The 22,203-nt window shown below is 43.3% G+C and overlaps 1 protein-coding gene across 5 annotated transcripts in view; it reads left to right on the forward strand.

The window, feature by feature from the left end:
* LOC124787762 (formin-like protein) overlaps positions 1-22,203 on the forward strand; it is a 453,708-nt gene that overhangs the window by 187,461 nt on the left and 244,044 nt on the right. The gene's annotated exons all lie outside the window — the stretch shown is intronic.

Below are 22,203 nucleotides of genomic sequence, written 5' to 3' on the forward strand. Positions count from 1 at the left end.
GGTTACATCCTCTCTCAGCACTTTCACTTGACTGAGTCAACGATTTGAACATGTCCACATCGTCAGACCTGTACCATCTTACTAAGGATATAAATGTGGCCTGGCAGCGATTAATAGTTCCTGTCGTTGACCTGAAAGCTATCCAGTAATACATACACCAGCAACTTATGCGGCGACCTTATTTCGTTCGTAGATTGCCCTCCGTATCACTATCGTTCAAAGCGAACGAGGCAGTTAGAGTCCTAACTCTTTAAAGAACTTTCAACATTGCTTGAATTGAGCCGAATTCGAAACTGTGGCTATCACCCTGCTACAAACGGTCTCGTGGAACGGCTCCATAGACAGTTAAAGCCACCAGTCAGATGCCAAGCCAGATCACTCGATTGACAATCTGCCTGTTGTTCTAGTAGGCCTCCGAACAAAAGATGATCTCTCAAAGAGACAACGGTTCTATCAGTGAAAGGACTGCCTAAAGAATTCTTCACTAGCACGTCAAACAATGTTATTGAAGCTTCAGACTTTGCACTACATCTACGCTCCGAAATTAGCTGCTGTTTCGAAAGAAATTTCTACGCAGTGACCATTAATTTTGTGATTTACAGTTGGGCGAGTAGGTTTTCGTAAGGCACTACGCCATTTCTCCAACCATAATAACGATGCTCCATACTCTGTATTTGCACAGTACAACAGAAGATTCGATGTTGACATCAGTGGCTTAAGTTAGTCTGAACCCGTCTCAGACCACACCGGTTTAGCGATAGTAGCTAACAGGCGTGCCGCTACGTACAAATGATTCTACGAGGACACCGGATGCACCTTGTCTTCCACCGCCGCAGCCTGTGCCTCTGAGTTAATCTCTTGTCGCAACTCGTTTTGGGCGCTGCATGCACTGAAATCCCCAATATCGTTAACAACTGGGGAGATTAATGTGTACAGTGAATCATCCGCTACATTTTATGTGCAGCGTAAACATTGTGTTTGTTCGTCTTGTCTCTGAATGTCAAACAAATGAGTGCTATATTTAGATGTTCATTGCAGTTCACGATTACGCGATGTATTAAACCGTCTTATGGTGTGATGAGTGAAATACATTTCCACACGATAGTCCCTTTCTGAAGAATCGAACTGGAAGTAACTGAAAAGGAAGAGTGTTAGTATGCTTCGGAACATTTCATTAAGGCGCAGAGTTGATTCATTGGTGTTTGAGCGTCGCTGCAAGGCCAACTTGTAGGGCCGGTCCAGTTGTACCATCCAGGGATCTCCAACGGCACGTGCCGGGTGAAAGCGCCCATGGCTCATCGTGGACGGGTATTGTGTGGCGCGGGTGCGAAGACCATCGTGGAGGGCTCCACTAACAGGTTGGCGTTTGATTTGCATGGCCTAGTCATTGTAGCCTACGGACTAAATGGTACACCTGACGTCGACTGTATGATAGTGAACATCACATTGCTTTACTAACGGGCGTGGTCCTATTGCAGATATGGAGCCACGCGGTTTAGGGCACCATGTCGCGGATCGCGGTGCCCCTCCCGCCGGAGGTTCGAGTCCTCCCTCGGGCATGGGTGTGTGTAATGTTCTTAGCATACGAGTTAGTTTAGGTAGTGCCAAGGGCCTTGCCGCAATGATAACACCGGTCCCGTCGGATCACCGAAGTTAAGCGCTGTCGGGCTGGGCTAGCACTTGGATGGATTACCATCCGGTCTGCCGAGCGCTGTTGACAAGCGGGGTGCATTCAGCCCTTATGAGACAAACTGAGGAGCTACTTGATTGAGAAGTAGTGTGTGGGCGGAGGATGACGGCGGCCGGTCGGCATGGTTGGGCCTTACTGTTGTTACTTTGAACTCAGTACAACTTTCTACCTCATGAACAACGGAACAACGGGAAGAGTTTCCTGTTGTTATTGATAAATGAGTTACTCATTAATAATAGACGCATGTTTTATACAACTTCGACGAAGTACTGAAGCGATGGTTGATGTATATTTTTGTTTTACGTTTCTTTAAATTTTACCTTTTTATTCAGGAAATAACGTATAAACCTGTATTGTTTGTTGTATTTTTACAACAACATCCCTACTCTGTACGAATCGGCATGGGTTTCGAAAAAGACGATCGTGTGAAACCCAGCTTGCGCTATTCGTCCACGAGACTCAGAGGGCCATAGACACGGGTTCCCAGGTAGATGCCGTGTTTCTTGACTTCCGCAAGGCGTTCGATACAGTTCCCCACAGTCGTTTAATGAACAAAGTAAGAGCATATGGACTATCAGACCAATTGTGTGATTGGATTGAATAGTTCCTAGATAACAGAACACTGCATTTCATTCTCAATGGAGAGAAGTCTTCCGAATTAAGTGATTTCAGGTGTGCCGCAGGGGAGTGTCGTAGGACCGTTGCTATTCACAATATACATAAATGACCTTGTGGATAACATCGGAAGTTCACTGAAGCTTTTTGCGGATGATGCTGTGGTATATCGAGAGGTTGTAACAGCGGAAAATTGTACTGAAATGCAGGAGGATCTGCAGCGAATTGACGCATGGTGTAGGGAATGGCAATTGAATCTCAATGTAGACAAGTGTAATGTACTGCGAATACATACAAAGATAGATCCCTTATCATTTAGCTACAATATAGCAGGTCAGCAACTGGAAGCAGTTAATTCCATAAATTACCTGGAAGTAGGCATTAGGAGTGATTTAAAATGGGATGATCATATAAAGTTGATCGTCGGTAAAGCAGATGCCAGACTGAGATTCATTGGAAGAATCCCAAGGAAATGCAATCCGAAAACAAAGGAAGTAGGTTACAGTACGCTTGTTCGCCCACTGCTTGAATACTGCCCAGCAGTGTGGGATCCGTACCAGATAGGGTTGATAGGAGAGAGAGAGAGAGAGAGAGAGAGAGAGAGAGAGAGAGAGAGAGAGAGAGAAGATCCAACGGAGAGCAGCGCGCTTCGTTACAGGATCATTTAGTAATCGCGAAAGCGTTACGGAAATGATACACCAACTCCAGTGGAAGACTTTGCAGGAGAGACGCTCAGTAGCTCGGTACGGGCTTTTTTGAAGTGTCGAGAACATACCTCCACCGAGGAGTCAAGCAGTATATTGCTCCCTCCTACATATATCTCGCGAAGAGACCATGAGGATAAAATCAGAGAGATTAGAGCCCACACAGAGGCATACCGACAATCCTTTTTTCCAAGAACAATAAGAGACTGGAATAGAAGGGAGAACCGATAGAGGTACTCCAGGTACCCTCCGCCACACACCGTCAGGTGGCTTGCGGAGTATGGATGTAGATGTAGATGTAGATGCAGATGTAGATGTAGAAAAATCCCTCTGTTCAGCGTTACAAATCAACAAGTTTCGAATAAAACCTGAATGAAACAAACTATTTCAATTTTGCAGTTAATACTGTTTACTTTTAAGTTACATACATACGTAGAACACAAATGTTTTGTAGGTTATACAACTCTGTGGTATCGATACCTACGATGCCACAACATAAGTGCGCTCTGCTAGGTTGGCACCACGACAGACACTGACGACAGCGTCCTCTAGCCGTTGCTTTGGAGGTCTAAGAGCTCCGCTACAGATTCAGCCTATTTCATCGAGAGTAGACGGCCTGGAACATAACTTAAACTACAGTGTGTTTTGACTTGCTATTGAGACCTTGTACTACTCACGACGGGATGTACGCAGAGTTGTGTAACCATTTATTAACTTAAACTTCCTGGCAGATTAAAACTGTGTGCCGGACCGAGACTCGAACTCGCATGGTGTATACGACCCGGGAGATCCGGGAAAAACCCGGGAATTTTTTCGTCCTGGAGAAAACCGGGAAAAACCCGGGAATTTCTTAGAATACCGAGAACTTTCCTTGTTTTAGTTACCAGTTATATTTTTGTGATTTTGACCGGTAAGAACAAATACTCTAACGAAGGATATTACTGTATCCCGCTTCTGCAGAATAATGCTGCAACAAAAAAAAATGAACAAGAAAAAAAGAAAATAAAACTTCAGTCCCAAAGCAAATGCGCCATATACAACAAAACACAGTGCACATACAAGCGTCTGCCAACCAAAGTGTGTCAAAGGCTTTAGGAAGAATATGCAGTGCTTCCTAACAACAAATTGCCTCCGATAAGCGTGACATGACAGCTGTTTACATTTGATTCAAAAAATGGTTCAAATGGCTCTGAGCACTATGGGACGTAACATCTATGGTCATCAGTCCCCTAGAACTTTAAACTACTTAAACCTAACTAACCTAAGGACATCACACAACACCCAGTCATCACGAGGCAGAGAAAATCCCTGACCCCGCCGGGAATCGAACCCGGGCGCGGGATAAATTTGATTCATTTGAGCAGTTGCGGACGGGCTCTTGCGCATGCGCAGTTGAGTCGCCTATGAGTAGTACCTTCTCCCGCTTCTGGCTACAGATGTGTGGCTGGGCGCCTCTATCTAAATTGCTCTGGTTCGGAAATATCGTAGATCCAGGGCTGATGCACAGAGCAGTTCGAGTTGTAGTGGGGAGGTGGGTAGTCTCCACGTGACCTGTGTTTACGTTTAGTGATTTTTGCTGTTTCCCCTTCGTTTATTGCTCTCACATTAAACGAAACAAAACGGATTTTTGTGGCCGGGAGCTACCAAATGAATTAAAATACGTTCGCATAGTTACGGAAGGCTAAAATATGTTGTTTTCAGGTTTTATTTCCACCTTTCTGACAGTCACCTTGCAGAACAACGAAGTAATTTTTGTCCGTTTGCTAAAGAGATTTGGCTTGTATTAATCTTTTGCGCTGAGGCAGTCAATTTATTTGAAACGAAGTGTTTAATTTCTCACTGTTGGCTAGTTTCAACTGTTCGCTGCATTTCAATTGCACGTTTTCCATCTTCTAGCTCTTATGGCATTATGCCACAATAAAGAACCAAACATGAGATAATACAGTACTGGTACTCAAGAAAATTTACATTCTAATCTGGACATACGATTGTGCACTTTAAGCCGAATTCTGCATTTTAGTGTAGTTCACGAAATTCCGATGCTCCTGAAGTATCCTTTGATGTCTTGTTTCTGTTATGACATAATGCAAGATCTTTTAATACTTTACACATATGAACATGCGGGCTTCCTGTGTCATCGTAACTGTGCAGGCGCAGAGACGCCTGTTATCTGGCGCTCTCTGGCAACTGCTGAAACGAACCAATTTCTAACAGGTCACGGGAAATTGCGAATGGTGGTTTGAAAAGTGTTACTTTCAAAGTAAATTTCCTTTGACGCAACTAGAACTATATGCGAGACGGTACGATTAATTTCTTAAATCACAGAGCGTTTGACTCTCATTTAAAAATCAACTTTTTGAGGACGACCATCTAGAATTATTTCGAGCTCAGAAGTTCAGACATTTACGTCGTTATTAAAAATTTTACTGGCACATTTGTGTGATGTATCTTAAAGTGTAACACGCGCAAAATAATCAGCATTATATGTGGAAGCTAAGCTTCTCTTGCAGCTTATTAATCTCAGAGACCAATATTATTTGTGAAAGCTTTGTTTTTCTTCCAGCAAAACTATGTGTATTAATTTAAACCATTAACTTTTCTTTTTGTGTGTTCGCGCTACTTAAGAGTGATCTTGCTATTGGTTGACTACACTACGTGTCCTGTGCTGTCATCAGCTGCCGAGATCACGTGACATGAGCTATGACTGGTTTACAAAAGCGCGTCGCAATCTCGAATTCGTTGCTTCGGAAATAAGATGCAGTGTTTGGTGGAATTCGAATTTATACCTCCGTAAAACGAAGAAATGCAGCGTACATGTTACTGCACATCAAAGATCTTTCCAAAACTTGCTTTTTCCCCTCTGGGTTTCGTTTTCCAAAGTGCCGGCAACTTCTACGACTGTGTAGAAAACCATAAACATTCTAAGGATTGATATGTTTTACAGTGCCGAGGAAAAGTATACTGTCATTTAACACGGAAGAAGTGTATTTTCACCCGGCAGAAAGTGTATTTTCAACCGGGAAATCCAGGAAAAATCCGGGAATTATTTTTCCTTGTCCACGTATACACCCTGACTCGGGACCTTTACCTTTCGCGCTCTACCAACTGAGCTACCCAAGCACGACTCACGCCCCGTCCTCACAGCTTTACCTCTGCCAGTATCTCGTCTCCTACCTTCCAATCTTTAATCTGCCAGGAAGTTTCATATCAGCGCACACTCCGCTGCAGAGTGGAGATCTCATTCTGGATTTATTAACTTCTTTTTGCTTATAGTAAACATCTTAAAATTTTAATCGCAGTACTGAAGTGCCTGTCCCCTCCTGCTCCTATTCGCTTTCTTCATTCGGCCTATCCTTCAGTTTGCAGGAGCAGACCCACGCGCCGCCTTCCAGGCGGGATACAAAACTCTTTGTGTATCGTCACTCAGTTTTTACACAGTCCGCCGCTTCCGGTTTTAAAGGGCGTCTAGTAACACACTGATCGCATACGCAAAGAAAGCGATCGTTATAAGGTAACCGCCGATAGTTACACAAATGAAGTATCCTCCAATATTTACACAACACCCCTAACGTACAGGTAACGCAAGTACGACCAAAACTACTAGGAAAATTACTGTAGTACACGGTTAGTTGAGATAGTCTACGGTAGCCTACAGTAGTTCTACAGCTGCAGTTGAGAAAGGCCTGCTCAGCCTCACTGATTCTGCGGCCGGCGGCAGAGCCGCTGCGACGTAAATCAGCGCCTAGCGAGGCGCCTGCCGCCTTGGTGCCGCGATGCTACGCTAGAGCCCGCTATATAAGGGCGCGCCGGCTGACTGGCCAAACAAGGCTGACTCAGTCTCCCATTTGTCTCGAGTCCACGGCCGCGCGTGATTTGTGCTCCACTGCCTTCACTTCAGACGGTTCAGGCGCCGATCCAGGTTTCCGTTCTGGAGGGTCGCAGTTCCTTTACTTTTACCATCCCTGGAACCAATACAACTTCTCACCCGTACTTAATCTGCCACAGGTGTCCTGGATGATGATGATGATTTGATTAAAAAATCGTTTACAATCCATACACGCTGCAGTGTCATCTTCATAATAGGACCAGCCACTTAAAACTCCTGGGCCCAGACGACCAGCCATTAATGCCATTACTTAAAATTTTTCTATCTCATTTGTGTTTGCTACATCTTTGGTAACACACGCTAAAAAAATGCAAAGTTTCAGGGTTAATTTTTCATGTTTATTTTAGTTGTTTCATAGATTACAAATCGCAATAACGATGGGAAAAAGTTTAATTATCCTTCGAAACAGTGTGAAGTGAGTTCTTTAGCAATTTTACATGAAATGAACTTCTCTACGAAAAAGTCGAAGTGCTAGACGGGACACACACTCAGCTGGGTAACCCACGAAATGTTCGGAGCACAACAGTGCAGTTCAGAATCGTGCTTGTCAGAAATATTCAGCTGCTGCGATTTAAACTGTGCTCTTAGGACTCCGCCTAACCATAACTACGGAAAAACACGTCAAAAAATATTAGACGACCAGTATTATATGTAAAGATAAGCTATTCTTGTAGCTATACTGTATGTATATTAATTTTGTGTGTGTGTGTGTGTGTGTGTGTGTGTGTGTGTGTGTGTGTGTGTGTGTGTGTATGTGTGTGATTTCAGTGCTTCGGAAGCTATCGTGCTGTGTTTGGTAAAATTCCTGTTTACACTTTCGTGTTACGAAAATGTACAGTGTCTGACGCTCATCAAAGATCTTTCAAAAACGCGTTGTTTTTTGCTGGGTTTCGTTTCCTAAAGTGCCAGGAGCTCCCTGCCGGTGTGTAAAATCGTCACCATTCAAAGGACTAATAAGTTTTACAGCTCTTAGGGAAAGTGAATTATTATTTAACACGGTAAAGATGTACTTTCACCCGGGAAAAAGATGATTCTTAACGAGGAAATCTGAGAAAAATCGGGGACCTTTTTTGACCCCAAGTACGGTCTGATACACTGAAGAGCCAAAGAAACTGGTACACCTGCCCAGTATCGTGTAGGGCCCCCGCGAGCACGCTGAAGTGCCACAGCACGACGTGGCATGGTCTCGACTAATGTCTGAAGTAGTGCTGGAGGGAGTAGACACCATGACTCTTGTAGGGCTGTCCATAAATGTTCAAGAGTAAGAGGGAGTGAAGCTCTCTTCCGAATAACACGCTGCAAGGCATCACAGATCTGCTCAGTAACATTCATGTCTGGGGAGTTTGGTGGCCAGCGGAACAGTTTAAATTCAGAAGTGTTCCTAGAGCCATTCCGTTGCAATTCTGGACGTGTGGGGTGTTTCATTGTCCTGCTGGAATTGCCCAAGTCCGTCACAATACACAGTGGATATGAATGGGTGCAGGTGATCAGACAGGATGCTTACGTACGTATCACCTGCCAGTCGTATACAGACGTGTCAGTGGTTCCATATGATTCAAACTGCACACGCTCCACGCCACTAAGAGCCTCCACCAGCTTGAATAGTCCTTTGCTGATATGCAGTGGATTCATGAGGTTCCCTCGATACCCGTACACGTCCATCCGCTCAATATAATTTGAAACGAGACCCCTCCGACCAGGCAACATGTTTCCAGTCATCAACAGTCCATTATCAGTATTGACGTGCCGAGGCGAGGCGTAAAGCTGTCTGTCGTGCAGTCATCAAGGGTACACGAGTGGGCCTTCAGCTCCGAAAGCCCGTATCAGTGATACTTCGTTCAATGGTTCACACGCTGACACTTCTTGATGGCCCAGCATTGGAATTTACCAGCAGTTTGCGGAAGGGGTGCACATTTGTCACGTTGAACAATTCTTCTCCGTCGCCGTTGGTCCCGTTCCTGCAGGATCTTTTTCCGGCCGCAGCGATGTCGGAGATTTGATGTATTACCGGATCTCTAATATTCACGGTACACTCATGAAATGGTCGTACGGGAAAATCCCCACTCCAGCGCTACATCGGGTGTGCTGTTTCCTATCGCTCATGCGCCGACTATAACAGCACGTTCAAACTCACTTAACTCTTGATAACCTGCCATTGTAGCAGCAGTAACTGATCTAACAAATGCGCCAGACACTTGTCTTGCATAGAAGTTGCCGATCGCAGCGCCGTATTCTGTTTCCATAGCTCTGTATTTGAATACGCATGCCTATACCAGTTTCTTTGGCGCTTCAGTGTATAACATGTTTGCTGCGTATTTGGATGATGAGGAGGAGGAGGGGGGGTGTCACATAATGATAACCTCATCCCATGTCCCACGCCTTCATATAACGGCTAGAAAAGTATATTACCGGAGACGTCTGTGACTGACCGCGACTGTAGCGTACAAAAAGTGACTTCAGAGAGCAAGCTACATGTTAGTGTAGCAGGCAAAGTAACTTTTATTTAGTGCTGTACCATACTTGAAAGTGACACAAATACATGGCTCTGTTTTTCAAAGTAATCCATTAGTTTCTGTAAACAATGTCGGAACGTTCTACCAGTCGTTCAGTTCCTCGACGATAAAAATTCATTCCTTTGCCACAGATACTAGATAACGCTTAGGTAAACCGTCCTCGCCTTTGGAAAATCTGCGCCCCCCCCCCCCCCCCCCCCCGTATATTTCCACCCGCGATATTGTATTTGGTCCATATACCGCCAGAATTTCACGGTGGATTTATGTGCATTTAAAACGCCAGTAGGCCGCCAAGAATGGTATTGCCCCACGTACTTCAACTTTGTTCCAGTTGCAGGTCCATTTCACTCCCACGCTGTGATGCACAGGTTACCAGTAATCCTGTCTGCAGGAAACCCAGAAAATGTGCTGTCATTTCTGACAGTGCGCCACTGTTACTGGGCAGTGGTCTTAGCATGGGCAGACATGTGTAATTATTTTCTAACTTCGTTCGCAGATTAGGGTATTTCTGCCAGTGTAATACGGTTTTGGGGGAAAGTATTTTTCGTTTCAGTTCAAATGCTACGCCTTTCGGAGCTACAGCTCCATTTTAAGAGAATACGTTAACTTTTTTGGGCGTTACATCTACAATAATTTATCACCTGCCAGTAGATTTCGACATAGTTTTCAGTTTTACGAGATAAAAGTACGTGTAACTCGGTTTTCTAGATTTTAATGCACTTAAAAATTATTTTCGGCGCGAAATTAGTACATTAATAATACGACTGACACATTTGTAGTGTGTTCGGTTCTTTCAGAAATCCCTCAAGCCCTTACGAGCAATGCAGTAGGGGAAGTGGGATGACGAGGACTTGGCAGAACGCAGTCTTGTCTCATAGCAGAGTCATTGCGCCTTGAGAGGCTGCCAGAAGGTGAAAACACGTCAGCCCCTCCCCTAGCCTAGTGACTAAAAGAGCGCGCGGATTTACAGCGGCACCACCAGTGAATCAGCCGCTCGTTTGACGCCGTTAACTCGATTAGCGTATCGATTCACCATTCCAGTGTGCAGTATTCATCAAATAAACAGCTTCTTCTGTAAGCAGACATGAATATTCTCCAGAATCGCCTTCAGTTGTCCATGATGAAATTCCGTTCAGTTACAACAGCCTGCGGTTGGGCAGTTTCTCTCCTCACAAAACATGATTCCCGCCGTTGGCATTTGCGGTAGGACATATAAGTTTTCTACCAGTCACTTACAGTTCATATCTAGCGACCCAGAAAATATTCTTATTTATACGTAAGGAAGTTTTAAACCGCTGAATAGTTATTAATACTTCGTTTCGCCTTGAAAGAACCATTACTCAGCTGTAGTATTCTTGTTTTCTTCCACCAAACCACGTCTCACTATGGATCCGCCTTCTTTTTAACGACCGTGTCTTTGAAGTCGGACACTTTAGTCAGCTGTTTGGACATAAACGCATGAGAGTAGCCCTTCTGTTCCGTGTAACTGCCTATCCTTTTGGGTATTTGATAGCCATCGTAAAAATTCACATTTGTAATGCGGAAAATACTTAATGACTAATCGTCTTTTCAAAGCACGAGGCGTGTTTCTTAAGTAAGTTTCGTTTTGAAATAAACTAGACTTTTCATAGCAAATTTTTACACGAAAGCCTGTACTTTAGCCTACTTTTGTACATAATTCCCACCAATATTAAGGCACTTACCGCATCGTACGACAAGCTTTTGAATATTATCCTTCTAGAAATCATCCCACCTGATTGGGCAACAACTGCATAAAACACACTCCTTGACAACTAGAGGAAACTCATTAGATGACGTCGAAATAGTAAAGAGTCTCTCTTTAAAGTTCCTATCAACTTTTCTGTACCAAATCGTCAGCAGTTGCAGAAGGTCGCCCATTTTATTCCTGATGATGCATATTCGCGCCGCCATCTTTAAAAGCTCTCAACCATTTCCATACCAACCCATCGCTTATAATATTTACTCCTACACTTCACGAATGTGACGATGGATTTCAGCCGCTTCCGCGCTTTTAGCATTAAATAGAAGTGCGTATTTCCCAGTCGGCGGAATTCTCAGTGGGGGAAGGCATTTCAAATAAGGTATTCCCAAACGAACGTAAACAAGCCGAATATTATGAGTCTTCATATTTTTGCGGTGCATAAAATTTCGGGCATTTTATGGAATACGCTGAATATTATTGGGAACTGTGTGGAAAACTACACGATGGCGCAGTTAATAGTAGTCCGCCTCCCCTTTGAATGCGAATGCCATATTTTGACTTCTGAAATAGAGTAAACAGTTGCAGTAATGGACAGTTTTAGGCAATAATCGATTGTTAGCATTCTTGTCTCAGCAGTTCAGTTTCTTTCATTAGTGAAGTTAGACGTTTCTCTTTGGGGTCTACAAAATAACCTTCTCAATAGAAGAAGGAATTGAAATTGTGGAAGCAGATGTGAATACAACTTCGAATTAGGGAAACTCGAAAAGTTTTCGGATAAAGTATCCGGATAGAGAACTACCAGGAAAGCGAACAATACAGACTCTGTATAAAAATTGGGGCACATACGGGTCTATGCAAAATGTAAAACGACAAAGAATTCCTTCAGTTGGCACACCAGAAATTATTGCAGACATTCGCTGAAGAATTATTCAGAACACAAATAAGTTTGCACGTAAATTGGACAAACAAGCACATGTAAGTAGGAGGAATTGCCAGCGGATATTGAAAAGTCTCAATATGAAGCTATATCGTGTGACGGTTACACAGCCATTGCGGAAGGATGGTAGTTGGAAACGTGTACGTAACTGCACTTGTGTGTTGAATAACATCGATGGTTTGTCACACCCTTTCATTACATCATGAGTGATGAAGCCTGGTTTCATCTTTGAATTTACAGAATACGAGGTACTAACACTGTATGGCAGCAGCCACTCCATGATGGAAAAAATCTGCGTTTGGTGCGGTGTAAGAGGAACGCGCATCATTGGAAAGATATTTTTTGACACTACCCTCAGCAAGGTTGCATTTATGGATATTTTTGATACATTTTGTGTTCAACTCACTGAGTATGAGTGTGAAAGACAAACTGCTCCTTCCAGTAAGATTGGGCAACTTGTCACACGTATCCCTGGAAAAAGACCATGATGTCGTCACTGAGGAAATAATTGTCAGCAAACATTTATGGCCACTACGTTCGCCGTATCCATCAATGTGTGGTTTTTTTAGGTGGGCACACGTGAAGAGAGAAGGTCTATGAAACGAATTCACACACAGTACCGGAAATGAAAGGCAACGTCAACCGTGAAACTGCCGCCAGCCTAACTTAACGCCGGGTGTATCTGAATGTGCTTGCACGTGCGCAGCTGTGTATTGATGTCGCAGGTGGTCACGTTCAACATCTTCTTTAAATGTATTTTTCATTGTAAACAACTAATAATTCCATTTCAGTACTTCGTTTCTGTAATTTCGGAGCATTTCCTTTATGCTTCACAGGCTACTGCGCTACCCTATTAAGTTAAAGTACAGGATTTTATTAAAAATAGAATTGCTAAGAAAAATCTTCAGGTTTTATTTTTATTTCAAAAAGGTACTTTCTGAAACACACCTCGTACTTTTACAGGCACTCCGCGTAATGAAATTAAATCCTGCAGTGAATACAGCTCTCTTAAGCTTTTGCTTATCCGTAATAGGAGTAGTCATAAATTTCTAATTTTCGCTTCGAAAAAATTGTTACGTAATTATTAGAATATTAAGAGGTACATGTCTGCAGTCCCGGTAAACATTGAAATCATCGCGCTATAGTACCGCAGCACGCCGCTAGAGCACCGAAAACAGAACGGCTCAGCCCAACCACAAATTGGAGTGTCGTGCGGTAATTGGTTTGCAGCAGCAGCAGCTGCAGCAGCAGCAGCGGCGGCGGCGGCGGCGGCGGAAGTGTTGCAGCTGTGTAAATCCACTCAAGATGGCTTATATAGCTCTGTGAATTGGTCTGATACACCTGCAGCATTTGCGATCTGCCGAAAACGGACTATCGCACGATACCCAACTCAAGGGCTCACCTTTCTTTATTTGCTCCTTTAACGGCGGTCTCCTGTACTGTGGCTAGGCATTTTCATTGTGCACTGGGACTGCAGACATGTAATAACAAACAAACGAATACGTAACTATATTTTTTCGACGTGATAATTAAAACTTCATGATTACCTCTCTCTTATTGTGTCGACCTTTGCACTCAGTCGTCGGGCCACAAATGGCCCATCGGAACCGTCCAACCGCCGTGTCATCCTCAGCTGAGGATGCGGATAGGAGGGGCCTGTGGTCAACACACCGCTATACCGGTCGTTATGATTGTTTTCTGTGACCGAAGCCGCTACTATTCGGCCGAGTAGCTCCTCGATAGGCATCACGAGGGTGAGTACACATTTGGAAGTCAACATTGTTGTTGGTTGAAAGCCAGATTCAAACCTGTAGTTTTAAATAGGGTCCCTCGCTGAATCCCAGTTCTTTTGGCATGGAATCTATATTTAGAATTCTATAACTTACTGGGTTTGCAATAAGGATAGATAATCGGCGATACTTAGTAATCATAACAACTACTTCTTTTCTCCTGGAATTAAAAATAATCGAAATAGTTTGCTGTTGCATGTCATTTACTTGCGTTCTGCGTGTAAAAGTTGTTTTTGGCATTAAAATCTTCCTGTGCTGTGATGTTCGTGAAGTAACCAATGTGGCCATTTCAATTTCATGCACACTGTACTCGCAGTCGGGAAGACGACGGTTCAAACCCGTCCTCGGCCATCCTGTTTCAGGTTTTCCTTGATTTCCCTAAATCGTTTCTGGCAAATGCCGGTATGGTTCCTTTCAAAGGGCACGGCCGATTTCTTTCCCCCATCCTTCCCAAGTCCGTCTCTAATGACCTCGTTGTCGACGTGACGTTAAACACTAATCTCCTCCTCAATTTCATGTGAAGTTAAACGTAGCCATCTACTTTGATTAGGTTACCTGCGCGAGGTAGGTCTACCCTGATTTTTCCTGCGGGAGCCCATTCGCATGATACGTGATGTAATCTCAGTGATGCAGTACGAGTAGCCGGCCGTTGTGGCCGAGCGGTTCTAGGCGCTTCAGTCTGGAACCGCGCGACTGCTACGGTCGCAGGTTCGAATCCTGTCTCGGGTTAGTTAGGTTTAAGTAGTTCTAAGTGTAGAGGACTGATGACCTCAGATGTTAAGTTCCATAGTGCTCAGAGCTATTTGAACCAGTACGAGCTACGCAGGTCAGCGCACATCTGACATGAGTTCTTCGGACTTCCAATATGGGTTTCGGTGATTGTGCTTGTATACAAAACAGATGTGAAAGTCAGTGTTGTATTCAGTCACAGACATTGACAGCAGTGAATGGTGTGTGTGTGTGTGTGTGTGTGTGTGTGTGTGTGTGTGTGTGTGTGTGTGTGTGTGTGTGTGTCGTACCTAATAACGAGGGTATCATCAACACTACATCTCGTGTGCATTCGAAAACTAACTCAAATGATACGTTGCCAAGTACGTTCCACTCTGCCTTAACCAATCAGCAGTCGACTGCGCACATCCAGTTGGTACTTTATGCATGGAAGTCTGCAGATAATTAAAAATACATTACACCAGAACAAGAATAGGTGTTAGGAAATGGATTATAGATTTATCAAGCGGCGGAATCACTGGTGATTTCACTTTTACGGTTGGTTTCATCTAAAATATTTACTAATACACACAAAAGTGACCCTTTGATCTCAAAGTGTGCCTCAAAATGAATAAGCGGCATATAGACGCTGCACAGCAAAGGTTGTAAAAAATTGACGGCACACGAGAGATGCAGAAAATAGCAGTGTAAAACGTTCTGTAACGTCAAAAAATTTATACATGTGACAGATTAATTTAAATTCCCCAATTCGCAGCTTTGGAATTTAATTACTCTGCAGTTAATATTCCATAAGGTAGTGTACCTTGTAAATAACAACAAACACATTTCCGTGGATTGAGCGCAATACATGTATGTGCTGGTTCATAGCTATTCTTTGATTCCTTGCATCAGAGGCTGTGGTGTTGTGTTCGTGACTCATTTCCATTTCTGGAAAAGAATAAGAATGACGCTCGGCTCGCCTTTGCGCAGCCAGAAGTGGAATCGGGGCCGCGGAACAGTTTCCACGTTTCCACGGAAACGCGGCGTCACGCGGCGCTTCCTATGACGTCACGCGTCCAGTCCGCCGAGACGGGTTTCGCAACTCGTGGCACAACTGGCGCACTGTCGCCCCAGGAGTGGCGGGCGCTGGTCCCCCCCCCTCCCGCCGCCTTAGTATGAGCTACTGCTTGCTGGCTATAGACGCTACCAACTAATGTCGCTTGTCATGCAGTGCCATGAGGTGATATCAGAGTACCTAGAATTTTACAATTCCACAGCCATATATATGTGTTCAGCGAACCTTTGTGAATTGCACTGCAGAGGTACTTGGCACTGTACCCTATGATACGGTTTCTTTCCATTCCAATCGTATATGGAGCGAGAAAAGAATGACTGCTTCAATGCCGCGCACTGTAATCAGTCTAACGTGTCTTCGTGGTTCTCTCCGGATACTGTAGGAGGGCTGGAAATACCTCTCCATGCCGCACTTAATAGTGGTTCTTGAAATTTTGCAAGTGTGATTTCGTGATATAATTTCAGTCTAATCCTTGATTTTTCAACCTTTACGAGAGTCACACCAAAATAAATGCACACTATTTTTTTTAAATCCATCTTTTATTCTACATGTTTGAAAGTCTTACAGTGTGTAGATACATCCTTTAGGAACAATATTTTCATTTCTCCACATAATTTCCATCCCTTACGCCATCTTAGAACCAGCGCCTGTATACCCGCACGGTAAAATTCTGGACCAACCTGTTGAAGCCACTTGGCAGCGTGCACAGGGGAGTCATCATCTTCAAACCTTGGTCCACGAAGTCTTTCAGTTTCCCAAAGAGATGATAGTCACATGGAGCCAGGTCAGGACCGTAAGGCGGGTGTTTGTGTTGTCCATCCGAGTTTTGTTATCGCTTCCATGGTTTTTTGACTGACATGTGGTCGAACACGACACAGTCGAGCTTGAAGTTTCTTCAGTGTCGTCACATATGCATCAGAATTTGTGGTGGTTCCACTTGGCATGATGTCCACAAGCAAGAGTCCTTCGGAATCGAAAAACACCGTAGCCATAACTTTTCCAGCAGAAGGTGTGGTTTTGAATTTTTTTTCTTGTGTGAATTTGCATGATGCCACTCCATTGATTGCCTCTTCGCCTCTGGTGAAAATGATGGAGTCATGTTTCATCACCTGTCACAATTCTTCCAAGAAATTCATATCCACCATTCTCTACTGTGCCAAAAGTTCGCTGCATACCGTTTTTCTTGTTTCTTTGTGAGCCACTGTCAACATCCTGGGAACCCACCTGGCACAAACCGTTTTTAACACAAACACTTTCAGTATTCTGCAAATACATTTTTCGCCTATCCCAACGTAGCGTGACAATTCGTTCACTGTGATGCGTCTGTCAGCAGTCACCAATTCGTTAACTCTCTGCACATTGTCTGGAGTGTGTGCAGTACGAGGCCTGCCGCTGCGAGGACAATGCTCAATATTGCCGTGCCCGCTTTCATCACGTAACCTGCTTGCCCATCGACTAACTGTACTGCGATCGACAGCAACATCTCCATATACCTTTTTCAACCTCTTGTGGATGTTTCCCACTGTCTCGTTTTCACACCACGGGAATTCTATGACAGCACTTTGCTTCTGACGAACGTCAAGTGTAGTAGCCATGTTGAAGACATGCTGTGACAGCGCCAGGTTGAACTAAGTTTGAAAACAGCCGGGAAGGATGTATCTATACACTGTAAAACTTTGACACATGCAGAATGAAAACTGTATTTTTACAAAAATGTGTGCATTTCTTCTGGAGTGACCCTCGTATGTGACGCTGTCACGTGAGTTGAAACCTGTTAGCATTCGTGCCCCATTTTGTGATCGTTAAAAATTCTAAGATCCTGGAGCAAAATACCAAAGAGGTACACATGGGTGATTTGTTAGCAGTTTCCTCTCTTGACCGATCGATTTCCCCCAGTATCCTGCCAACGAATCCAAGTCTGCTCCCTGTCTTATCTACGACTGAGTCCATGTGGTGATTCCATTTCCTATAGTACACACCCTTACATCGAGATGTTTGATAGTTGTAAGAGTTGATTGATTCCAATAGTAACTCACCGGTGTTGTAGTCTCAGGATATTACGTCTTTTGCTGTGTGAAATGAATAATTTTACATGCCTGTGCATTCAAAGAAAATTGCCAATGTTTGGACCAGTTTCAACTCTTATCCAGATGTAACTCAATACTGAGTGTGTGTTTTCGGACAGCACTTCGTAGTAGGTAACTTCGGCATATGCGAAAAATCCCTTGGGTACTATTAATATTGGCTGCTTGGTCATTAACGTAAAACATGAACAGCAACGCAATAACAAATTCATATACTATATGACGGTACATTTGATAACTGTACTTTGGGTAATTCTCGTTGACTATAATGTTCTGCATTGGCGTGTGACCGCCTACTGCAGATTAATGTACGATACGGTTTCATGTATTCTGTGTATAAAATTGTTTATCACGAATGTTCTTACTCAATTCTATTATAAGCGGCAAAGCTTGTAACCGCAAGACTTAGGACTTCGGTGTTCGAGTGTCAGACGTATTATTTTGAGGGAGGTGGCGGCAGTTGAAGGGTTCAGCACAACTGATTAGGTGATTCAAATAACTGAATGTTCTTAAACACATGTTTTTGTTGAGGAACTTCAGCAACATGTCGTGAAACACCTTTGTGCAATTCAAGAGTAAGATGCTTTTTATAAGCAGTATCCTCACAAGGAAAAGTCAGGTGGGGATAAGCCAGGTTATCGATGGGGCTACACCCCTTCGACATCACACTGGTCCAAGAAATAAATGTAAAACTCGTGTTTTTGGCTGGAATATTCTATGGAATGGTTTAAGTCAACTGTCGGAAACGGTGTTCTTCCTCGATGTACGTTGGCCCCTTTCCGTGCGGCTATGTGGGAGTTGTGGCGTTATTGGCTTCACGGGAAGTAACATTACCGCTGAAACCTTGCTTACTATAGCTGGTCTAGAGGTGTAGTGTTTACTAATTATTTCACCAACTGTAACTGTAGTTCTCTATTCACTGTGTCAACGAAGGATGTGAAGATCAGTTTACGTAACGTTGCACACCAAACATCCAGGTTTTTTTTTATGTGAAAGAGGCGATCGTGTAGCTGATGTGGATTATTCCTAACCCAAATGTGTGATTTCTTTGCGTCGTGGTAGATCCCTCAGTCTCCCTTACACAATACATGAACCACTGACAGAAATCTAAACGCTTGCAGTTACCTTCAGGGTAACAATCCATGAACAGCACGAATTCTGTACGGTTGCATCTCCATTTCCGTGCACAATGCCCTTTGGTAACGAACAACGGAGAGACGAGACTGGCTAGATAGACGTCGAAGAGACTTTAAGGGACTCGGAGTTCGCTATTGCTACTTTTCTAGTGTTAGCAATTTCGATCACCACTTCAGGCTGTATTTGCCACAATTACTGTCTTCTGGAATTTGTTATAGAGCCACTTGATGCTTTATTTCCTTGCTGCTTCTTTAGCAGTCTTTTCTGTGAAAGCATTCGGAATCTCCGCATAACTGATACATATAAGTCATTGCAGGACAATGAATACCGGCTGGTGTGTAATGTATAAACCATTTCTTCCTCAAATAAGAATCAAACGTGGAACAACAGATACACATACAGGCATGTACACCCCACCCCGCACACCCCCAGGTTAGACTTAACACTGCGTCCTAGCTTCTGGAGAAAACTGTTGACATTATTCTACCCTGGTCGCCCCGTTAACCTGCCCTGTAAAGGTGAAAGCAGTAATTTTGGAGATGCTATGAAATACAGAATGTAGCTAGTGGCATGTTTAGAAACTGACAGGAAGCGTTACAGGGGAAAGCAGCGAGAGACGTGTGTGCTGCAGGAATTGGGCTCGTGAGTCATAAGGCAGGCTACTGGGTCACACACAGGCCACGGGCGTGGGCGTCGTGACTCAGGCAGAGGTCATCCGCGTCTGGCCACGCTGCTCACGAATCTCTCATGGAACCCGCTTCAGGAGTGGTGGTACGTGCTCAATCCTGTTGTAAGCCCGAGTCCTCTAATGGTGCACTGTCTGCATCGGGTGAAGTACGTTTACTTGCAGTTGACGTACATTAAAACAGTGATGGGCCGTAGCCATGGCGAATGCTTGTACGTCTCTGTTAGCACCGAAATGATGAAACATTGAAAGCGTATTGAATGCTATAAGAATTCAAGGAAGAATAGACTAAATCAGGATGCCTTCATAGCGATTTGGGATCTAGTGATAGTGTTAAAAGTAGACTGCCCGCTTTCGATTTTCTTCATACAGCTCTCAAAAAACACACAAAATCAACGTTGAACAATTCCGTGCGATGTTAAAGTACGAAAAATGTTGGCCACTGAATAGAGCCGTGTGTAATTGCTTATGTAGCGTTCTCAGCTTATAATCGGGAAGTTGCTATTTCGGTTCTCTCTTTCGACAACTGATCTTTTACTTTCACTTCAGTTTTATATTTATTATCAAATTGGAATGTTACGTTTATAAATATATTTGCGATTGGTAGTTAACATCTGATTTGTAACTGCTGATAGCATGAAAATGCGAGCATTCATATAAAATTTTGTAAAAATACGAAGTGACCCATTGTTAAATGAAAAAAACTTTAACTCACTGTGAATAATTGTGTTTATATGCGCATCGTTAAGAACCAAAAGATATTACGTTTATTGAAAATATGATTCTATGACCGTCTAACAAAGGAAATCTGAATTCGCAAGGCGGAAGGAGGAAAGATTGGGATAGTTCAAAGACTGTGATAAAGATCTTAATTAAATCGGTATCTCACAGGACAAAATCATGGATAGAAGCGAATTTAGATCCAGAACAACCGTGCTGCCAGACGGAAAGAGAGAAGAAAATGGAAAATAACATAGATTGTTAAGTCGTACTCAATAGTGGCTCAGTTCGAAAGCAGACAGATCGGTCCGTTCTTGTTAATTAACATTTCAATTTTATCATGGATATAGAAATCAAATGAAAATTGAAAAACGGGTTGTATCGAACAAGCATCGAACCGATGATAGGTAGAGTCCCCGACTGGAAAGCCACGGAAATAGATGTCCGGGCTCTGACATTCAAATGCTGTTAAAAGTACAAAGAAAGAAGAAGAGGAAGCCAGTCGGTAAAGTTTCCTTGTTAAATAACATCAGGCGGGGTAATATATTTGAATTGCTGAGACGAATTGGGCTGAAGTGCAGCGACAGACGAGTTACCCGGAATTTTCCCAAAGAAGAGCACTGGTAAGGAAATTAAGGAAGAGGGAGGAGTGAAGCTCGAAGCAAAGCTGCAGCTGATCACCACTGCCGTTTACCTTGTATTTCGAGAAAGAAGCGAAGGGAACTTCGAAAGGAAAAGTAGGAATACAAGGGGGAGAGAGATAAGAAAGTTAAAGTTTGCAGATGATATTCCCTTCCTGGTAGAAAGTAAGGGGAACTAAAAGATTTGATTACGATACGTGTAACGGGCCCACCAGTTCATCTAACACGTGCAGTCACAAGAGAGATTCTGTCCATTGTAGCCACGGAAGCACAGTTCTCGATCCTGCTTAAAATCGTGAATCCAGTAGTCAATTGAGTTATCAAGGTTAATTATGGATACGTAGGTGAACAAGAAGGGTCATACCACACTCCACATACAAGGAACAGCCCAGTTAGGTGAACACATATTCGTCCAGTTAGTCTCGAATTTAGGTGTAATTTTCGATACAAATACATTAACTGATCACTTCATGAATGCTGCGGCATTTAAGTGTATTCGTATTATAAACACTTCCAGATTCAATGGCAGAGAAAGAAATAAGGAATTACTTGTTAATTAAATTGTAAATGTAAAAATTCTAAACGAATCGTTATTTTGCACAGGGTCAGTACAGCGTTCAAAATGCAATCGATAAAAGCGCTAGGCTGTTCAATGTGCGAATTTATTATGTCAATAGAGGATCTACAGAAGCCTGAAAAGCATCTAGGATTCATAAAGCTCCCAGATGCTGTATTTCTTTAAGTAATTCATTTTACTGCCACGAAGCTCGACCAGCGTTAATATGCACAGAATATCAGCTTTCATTGGTCATAAAAAATATCATTAAAAACAGAACAAAACAACCAACCAACCAACCAAACAACCAACTTCTGATAGTCAAGTATTACAGAGTTCACGCGAGCAAGAAAGAGAAACGCAAGAAATGAGAAAGCGACAGTGGAACACTACGTGTGAGCTAATGTATAGGCAGTGACATCTTTGGTTGACATGTAGCTGGCGATTGCCGGCCAGCAGTACTTCGTCTATTCAGAGATTACGAAGGTAAAGAGTAAACATCTCGTTTTATTTTAGAGTTTCTTAGAGTGCATGGGAGAGCGTTAGCTCCTAATGGCTCGGCTTTTTCCAGCATGGCGTCTAACAAGAGATTCATTGCTGTGCATACTAGGTGCTGGCTTCTTCAAAGAACCCAATGGAACTGATTCATAGTGATCCTGCTGCATCATATTTGAAGACTCTGTCCCAGAAAGAAACGAGTGTACTCTCGTGATTAGTAAGATTTTATAATTCCACCGTG

Source organism: Schistocerca piceifrons, chromosome 3 (assembly GCF_021461385.2).
Source record: "Schistocerca piceifrons isolate TAMUIC-IGC-003096 chromosome 3, iqSchPice1.1, whole genome shotgun sequence".
Lineage (NCBI taxonomy): Eukaryota > Metazoa > Arthropoda > Insecta > Orthoptera > Acrididae > Schistocerca > Schistocerca piceifrons.